Below are 10740 nucleotides of genomic sequence, written 5' to 3'. Positions count from 1 at the left end.
CAAATTTACCTTATTGTATGTACATTTTGTATATTAATTTTAATACAAATTTAATTATTGAATGTGTATTTTTGTATATGTATTTATATAAAAATATGCTTTATTATATGGGTATTTTGCATCTTTATTTTCATACAAATTTACATTATTTTATTGATATTCTGTGTATTTATTTTTATACGATTTTACATTATTTTATGTGTATTTTGTATATATATTTTTTACAAATGTATGTTATTTTATGAGTATACACAAAAATAATTAAAATTTGTTTGAAAATAGATATGCAAACTACACATAAAATTAGGCAAATTTGAATTGAAATACATATACAAAATACACATTAAATAATTTAATATTGTATGAAAATATATAAACAAATACACATAAAATAACGTAAATTTGCATAAAATATATATACAAAATATAAATATAATAAATAAATATATATATAGAAATAAATAAATATATAGAAAAAAAAAAAAATATATATATATATATATATATATATATATATATATATATATATATATATATATATATAAAAATAAATATGTAGAAAAATATATATACAAAGTACATATAAAATAATATAAATTCGTATCAAAATAAATCAAGAAAATACCAATAAAATAATATATATTTGAATGAAAATAAATTAACAAAATTCATATAACATAAGTAAAATTTGTATGAAAATATATACAAAAAAAAAACAGTAATAATTTGAATTTAAATGAAAATAGATATACAAAATACACATAAAACTAGGTTAATTTTTTTTAAATATGTGTAGAAAATACCCATAAAATATTGTAAATTTGTGTCAAAATATATCAACAAATACGCAAAAAATAACGTAAATTTGTATAAAATATATAAACAAAATACACATTAAATAATGGAAAAGTGTATAAAAATATATATACAAAATACACATAGAATAATGTAAAATATCAATAAAATAATATAAATTTCTATGAAAATAAAGATGCAAAATACCCATAAAATAACGCATATTTGTAAAAAAAATATAAATATGCAAAAATACACATAAAATAGTTAAATATGAATTAAAAAAAAATATACAAAATGCACTTACAATAAGATAAATTTGTATTGAAATAGATATGCAAAATACACTTCAAATAATGTAAATTTGTATTAAAATATGTATACGAAAACACATAAAATAACGTAAATTTCTATGCCTATATATATAAAAAAAAACATAAAATGATGTAAATACGAATAAAAATAAATATACAAAATACACATAAAATAATGTAAATTCGTATCAAATTCAATAGACTAAATTTCAATAAAAGAATGTATATATGTAGGAAAATAAATATACAAAATAATATATAAAATAACTAGCATTTGTATAAAAACACATACAAAAATACACAAAAATAATTTTAATTTGTATGAAAATAGAAATACAAAATACACAAAAAACTGATAAATTTGTATTGAAATACATATACAAAATACACATAAAATAATGTAAATTTGTATGAAAATATATAAACAAATAGACATAAAGCAACGTATTTATGTATAAAATATATATAGAAAATGCACATTAAATAATGTAAATATGTAAAATAGAGTATATACATTTTTTTTTTTACAACAAAGGAGCCAGCTCAAGGGCACACAAAAAAAGAAAACAATAATAAAAAAAAGCCCGCTACTCGCTGCTCCTAAAAAAGAAACAAAAGAGGTGGCCGAAAGCAAGATCAAATACGGGAGGAGAGGTGTCCTGATACCCTCCTCTTGAAAGAGTTCAAGTCGTAGGCAGGAGGAAATTAAATGAAGGAAGATTGTTCCAGAGTTTACCAGCGTGAGGGATGAAAGAGTGAAGATGCTGGTTAACTCTTGCATAAAGGGTTTGGACAGTATAGGGATGAGCATGAGTAGAAAGTCGAGTGCAGCGGGGCCGCGGGAGGGGGGGAGGCATGCAGTTAGCAAGTTCAGAAGAGCAGTCAGCGTGGAAATATCGATAGAAGATAGAAAGAGAGGCAACATTGCGGCGGAATTTAAGAGGTAGAAGACTATCTGTATGAGGAGGAGAGCTGATGAGACGAAGAGCCTTAGCTGTCCAGCCTTAGCTGTCCAGAAGAGCTGTGTGAGTGGAGCCCCCCCACACATGAGATGCATACTCCATACGAGGGCGGACAAGGCCCCTGTATATGGACAACAACTGTGCAGGGGAGAAGAACTGGCGGAGACGGTACAGAACGCCCAGCCTCGAGGAAGCTGATTTAGTAAGAGATGAGATAATTATGAAGTTTCCAGTTGAGATTTTGAGTTAAGGATAGACCGAGGATGTTTAGTGTTGAGGAAGGTGATAGCTGGGTGTTGTCAAAGAATAGGGGATAGTTGTTTGGAAGATTGTGTCGAGTGGATAGGTGGAGAAACTGTTTTTGAGGCGTATACATATAGAACAATGTAAAATCGTATAAAAATAAATACAGAGAATATCAATAAAATAATGTACAATTGTATGAAAATAAAGATGCAAAATACATATAAAAAAGCATATTTTTATAAAAATATATATTTAAAAAATACACATGAAATAATTAAATTTGTATTAAAATAAATATACAAAATACACATACAATATGGTAAGTTTGTATTGAAATAGATATGCAAAACACACATCAAACAATGTAAATTTGTTGCAAAATATATATACGAATAAACATAAAAAAACATAAATTTCTATAAAAATATATAAAAAAATACATATAAAATGATGTAAATACGTATAAAAATATATATACAAAATACACATAAAATAATGTAAATTCGTACCAGAATAAATAAACAAAATACCAATAGAAGAATGTGAATTTATATATATTTACGTTATTTTATGTGAATTTTGTATATTTATATTTATACATATACACATTCTTTTATTGGTATTTTTTTTATACGAATTTACATTATTTTATGTGAATTTTGTATACACATTTTTATACGTATTTACTTAATTTTATGTGTATTTTGTATATATATTTTTATAGAAATCTACGTTATTTTATGTGTATTCGTATATATAGTTTGAAACAAATTTACATTGTTTTATATGTATTTTGCATATCTATTTCAAAACAAATTTACCTTATTGTATGTGCATTTTGTATATTTATTTTAATATAAATTCATATATTTTATGTGTGTTTTGGTATATATATTTTTATAAAAAATGCGTCATTTTATGGGTATTTTGAATCTTAATTTTCATGCAAATTTATATTATTTTATTAATATTCTGTGTATTTATTTTGATACGATTTTACATTATTCTATTTGTGTTTTGTATATATATTTTTTATACATATTTACGTTATTTAATGTGTATTCTGTATACCTTTTTATACAAATCTACATTATTTTAAGTGTATTTGTTTATATATTTTCATTCAAATTTACATTATTTTAAGTGTATTTTGTTTATATATTTAAATACAAATTTCCCTAATTTTATGTGTACTTTGTATATTTATTTTCATACAAATTAAAATTATTTTTGTGTATTTATATATATATAGATTTATATATATATATATATATATATATATATATATATATATATATATATATATATATATATATATATATATATATATATATATATATATATTTTACAAATTTATATTTATTTTGTAAATACATTTTTTTTGTATTTATATTTTAGACAATTTACATTATTTAATATATATATATATATATATATATATATATATATATATATATATATATATATATATATATATATATATATATATATATATATATATATATATATATATATATATATATATATATATATATATATATATATATATATATATATATATATATATATATATATATATATATATATATATATATATATATATATATATATATATATATATATATATATATATATATATATATATATATATATATATATATATATATATATATATATATATATATATATATATATATATATTTGAAACAAATTTTCAGTTTTATGTGTATTTTGCATATTTTTCAATACAAATTTATCTTATTTTATGTGCATTTTGAATATTAATTTTAATACAAATTTAATTATTATATGTGTATTTTTGTATATGTATTTTTATTAAAATATGCTTTATTTTATCGGTATATTGCATTTTTTTTTTCATATACAAATTTACATTATTTTATTGATATTCTCTTTATTTATTTTGATACGATTTTACATTATTCTATGTGTATTTTGCATATATATTTCATACATATTTACATTTTTTAATGTATATTTTGTATATATATTTTATGGAAATTTACGTTATTTTATGTGTTTTTGTTTATATATTTTCATATAAATTTTCATTATTTTATGTGTATTTTGTATATGTATTTCAATACAAATTTGCCTAATTTTATGTGTATTTTGCATATTTATTTTCAAACAAATTTAAATTATTTTTGTGTATTTTTGTATATATTTCTATACTAATTTTAGTTATTTTATTTGTATTTTGTATATATATTTTCTTACAAATATACATTCTTTTAGTGGAATTTTGTTTATTTATTTTGATACGAATTTACATTATTTTATGTGTATTCTGTATATATATTTTTCTACGTATTTACATTATTTTATGTGTATTTTGTATATATATTTCCATAAAAATTTATGTTATTTTATTGTGCTTATTCGTATATATTTTGATACAAATTTACATTATTTTATGTATATTTTGCATATCTATTTCAATACAAATTTACCTTATTGTATGTGTATTTTGTATATTTATCTTAATATAAATTTAATTATTTTATATGTATTTTTGTATATATTTTTTTTTAATATGAGTTATTTTATGGGTATTTTGCATCTTTATTTTTATAAATTTTTACATTACGTACATATTTTTTATACGTATTTACATTATTTAATGTGTATTTTGTTTATATATTTTTATACAAATTTACTTTATTATATGTGTATTTGAATAAATATTTTGATACAAATTTACATTATTTTATGTATTTTGTATATTTATTTCAATTCAAATTTAGCTTATTTTATGTGTCTTCTGTATATCTATTTTCATACAAATTTAATTATTTTTGTTTGTTTTTGTATATAGTTTAATAAAATTTTACGTTATTTTATGTGTATTTTGTATATTTATATTGATACAAATACACATTATTTTATTGGTATTTTGTTTATTTCTTTTGATACGAATTTACATTGTTTTATGTGTATTTTGTATACATTTTCTTATACGTATTTACTTCATTTTATGTGTATTTTGTATATATATTTTTAATAGAAATCTACGTTATTTAATGTGTATTCGTATATATATTTTGAAACAAATTTACAGTGTTTTATATGTATTTTGCATATCTATTTCAATACAAATCTACCTTATGGTATGTGCATTTTGTGTATTTATATAAATAAAATGTATACAAAATACATATAAAATAATGTTAATTCGTATAAAAAAAATTACCAATAAAGGAATGTGTATTTGTATAAATATGAATATACAAAATACACATAAAATAGCGTAAATTAAAAAAAAAATATACACAAAAATACACAAAAGTAATTAAATTTGTATGAAGATAGACATACAAAATACACATAAAATAAGCTAAATTTGAATTGAAATATATATACAAAATACATAAAATAATGTAAATTTGTATCAAAATATTTATACAAATTCACATATAATAACGTAAATTAAAAAAAAAAATATATTAACAAAATACACAGTAAATAATGTAAATACGTATAAAAAAATATGTACAAAATACATATATAATCATGTAATTCGTATCAAAGTAAATAAACAAAATACCAATAAAATAATGTAAATTTGTATGAGAAAACATATACAAAATACACATAAAATAATGCAAATTTCTAAAAAAATATATGTACAAAAATGCAGATAAAATAAATTTGCATAAAAATATATATACAAAACACACATTAGATAATGTAAATGAGTAAAAAAATATGTATACAAAATAACTATGAAATAATCTAAATACGTATCGAGTTAAATTAAGAAAATACCAATAAAATAATGTGATTTTGGATGAAAATATATAGAGAAAATGCATATAAAATAACTAAAATACAAATACAAATATACACATAAAATAATTTAAAATAGAATGAAATAAATATAAAAAATAAACATAAAATATGGTAAATTTGTAATGAAATATATGTAAAAATACACATAAAATATTTGAACGAAAATATATATACAAATACACATAAAATAACATGAAATTGTATAAAATGTGTATAAAAATATATACAAATACACACTATAAATTAACGTAATTTCTTACGAAAATATATATACAAAATACACATAAAATAATATAAATACGTAAAAAAATATATATACAAAATACACATAAAATAATGTAAATATGTAGGGAAAATATATACAAAATACACCTAGAATAATGTAAAATTGTATCAATATAAATGTACAGAATATCAATAAAGTAATGTAAAAATTTATGAAAAGATGTAAAATACCCATAAAATTACTCATATATAAAAAATAAATTTTATATATATATATATATATATATATATATATATATATATATATATATATATATATATATATATATATATATATATATATATATATATATATATATATATATATATATATATATATATATATATATATATATATATATATATATATATATATATATATATATATATATATATATATATATATATAAAATAAATATACAAAATACACATACAATAAGGTCAATTTTTATTGAAATAGATATGCTAAATACAAATAAAATAATATAAATTTGTATCAAAGCATATAAGAATACACTAAATAAAATAACGTAAATTTTTATGAAAATATATATACAAAATACACATAAAATAATCTAAATACGTAGAAAAATATATATTGAAAATACACTTAAAATAATGTAAATTCGTATCAAAATGAATAAACAAAATTCCAATAAAAGAATGTATATTTATAGGAAAATATATATACAAAATACAAATAAAATAACTAAGATTTGTATAAAAATATATACAAAAATACACAAAAATAATTTAAATTTGTTTCAAAATAGATATGCAAAATACACATAAAATTAGGGAAATTTGAATTGAGATACTTATACAAAATACACATTAAATAATGTAATAATGTATGAAAATATATAAACTAATACACATAAAATAACGTAAATTTGCATCAAAATATATATATATATATATATATATATATATATATATATATATATATATATATATATATATATATATATATATATATATATATATATATATATATATATATATATATATATATATATATATATATATATATATATATATATATATATATATATATATATATATATATATATATATATATATATATATATACAAAATATACATTAAATAATGTAAATATGTATAAAAATAGATATACAAAATACACATAGAATAATGTAAAATCGTTTCAAAATAAATAAACAGAATATCAATAAAATAATGTAAATTTTTATGAAAATAAAGATGCAAAATACCCATCTAATAACGCATATTTCTATAAAAATATACATACAAAAACTCTTAAGTTAATTGAATTTGTATTAAAATAAATATACAAAATGCACATACAAAAAAGTAAATTTGTATTGAAATAGATATGCAAAATACACATCAATAATGTAAATTTGTATCAAAATATATATACGAATTCACATAAAATAGAGTAAATTTCTATGAAAATATACATACAAAATACATTTAAATGATGTAAATAAGTATAAAAATATAGATACCACATACATCTAAAATAATGTAAATTCGTGTCAAAATAAATAGACAAAATTCAGATAAAAGAACGTATATTTGTTGGAAAATAGATATAGAAAATACCCATAAAATAACGAGAATTTGTATAAAAATATATACAAAAATACACAAAAATAGATTCAATTTGTATGAAAATAGATATACAAAATACACATATAATTAGTTAAATTTGTATTTAAATACATGTAAAAAATTCACATAAAATAATGTAAATTTGTATGAAATGAAAACAAATACACATAATATAACGTACATTTTAAAAAAAATATATTTACAAAATACACATAAAATAATGTAAAATTGTATCAAAATAAATACACAGAAGGTCAATAAAATAATGTATATTTGTATGAAAATAAAGATGCAAAATACCCATAAAATAAAGCATATTTTTACAAAAATACATATACAAAAATACACATAGAATCATTAAATTTGTATTAAAATTAATATACAAAATGCACTTACAATATGGTAAATTTGTATTAAAATAGATATGCATATACACACATAAAACAGTGTAAATTTATTACAAAATATATATACGAATACACATAAAAAAAGGTAAATTTCTATAAAAATATATATAAAAAATACATACAAAAATACACAAAAATAATTTAAAGTTGTAAGAAAATAAATATACAAAATACACATAAAAATATGTAAACTTGTATTGAAATACATATACAAAATACACATAAAATAATGTAAATTTGAATGAAAATACATAAACAAATACACTTAAAATAATGTCAATTTGTATAAAATATAAATACAAAATACAAATTAAGTAATGTATACAAAACACAAATATAATAATGCAAAATCGTATCAAAATAAATACACAGAATAATAATAAAATAATGTAAAAGTGTATGAAAATCAAGAAGCAAAATACCCATAAAATAACGCATTTTTTTTTAAATATATATATATATATATATATATATATATATAACAAAATTCAAATAAAAAAAAATAAATTTGTATTTAAATAAATATACAAAATACACATACATTAAGGTAAATTTCTATTGAAATACATATGCAAAATACAAATAAAACAATGTAAATTTGTTTCAAAATATATATACGAAACCACATAAAATAACGTAGATTTATATTAAAATATATATACAAAATACACATAAAATGAAGTAAATACGTATAAAAAAATGTATACAAAAATACACATAAAATAATGTAAACTCGTATCAAAATAAATAATCAAAATACCAATAAAAGAATGTGTATTTGAATAAATATAAATATACGAAATACACATAAAATAACGTAAATTTATATAAAACTATATACAAAAATACACAAAAGTAATTAAATTTGTATGAAAATAGTTTTGCAAAATACACACAAAATAAGCTAAATTTGAGTTGAAATATATATACAAAATACATAAAATAAAGTAAATTTGTATCAAAATATTTATACAAATACACATATAATAACGTAAATTTGTATAAAAATATATAAACAAAATACACATTAAATAATGTAAATACGTATAAAAAAATATGTATAAAATACATATATAACCATGTAATTCGTATCAAACTAAATAAACAAAATACCAATAAAATAATGTAAATTTGTATGAAAAAACATATGCAAAATACACATACAATAACGCAAATTTCTATAAAAATATATGAACAAAAATGCACATAAAATAGATTTGCATAAAAATATATATACAAAACACACATTACATAATGTAAATGAGTATAAAAATATGTATACAAAATACCTATGAAATAATCTAAATTCGTATCGAATTGAATTAAGAAAATACCAATAAAATAATGCTATTTTGGATGAAAATATATATAAAAAATACACATAAAATAACCTAAATACAAATACAAATATACACATAAAATAATTTAAAATTGAATGAAATAAATATACAAAATATACATAAAATAAGGTGAATTTATAATGAAATAAATGTAAAAATACACAAAATAATATAAATTTCTATGAAAATATATATACAAATACACATAAAATAACATAAATTTGTATAAAATTTGTATCAAAATATATACGAATACGCACAATAAAATAACGTAAATTTTTATAAAAATATATATACAAAATACACATAAAATAATTTAAATACGTAGAAAATTATATATCCAAAATACACATAAAATAATGTAAATTCGTATCAAAATAAATAAACAAAATTCCAATAAAAGAATGTATATTTGTAGGAATATACATAAACAAAATACAAATAGAATAACTAAAATTTGTATAAAAATATATATACAAAAATACACAAAAGTAAATTAGATTTGTTAGAAAATAGATATGCAAACTACACATAAAATTAGGCAAATTTGTATTGAAATACATATACAAAATACACATAAAATAAAACAAATTTGTTTGAAAATATATAAACAAATACACATAAAATAACGTAAATTTGAATAAAATATACATACAAAATAAACATTAAATAATGTAAATATATATAAAAAAATATATATACAAAATACACATAGAATAATGTTAAATCGTATCAAAATAAATAAACAGAATATCAATGAAATAACGTAGATTTGTGTGAAAATAAAGATGCAAAATACCCATATAATAACGCATATTTGCATAAAAATATATATACATAAAGACACATAAAATAATTTAATTTTTATTAAAATAAATATACAAAATGCACATACAATAAAGTAAATTTGTATTGAAATAGAAATGCAAAATACACATAAATAAAGTAAATTTGTATCAAAATATATGTTCAAATATACATAAAATAAAGTAAATTTCTA

This window comes from Eriocheir sinensis, unplaced genomic scaffold (assembly GCF_024679095.1).
Source record: "Eriocheir sinensis breed Jianghai 21 unplaced genomic scaffold, ASM2467909v1 Scaffold133, whole genome shotgun sequence".
Taxonomy (NCBI): Eukaryota; Metazoa; Arthropoda; class Malacostraca; order Decapoda; family Varunidae; genus Eriocheir; species Eriocheir sinensis.
Note: the sequence above shows the minus strand (reverse complement) of the source record.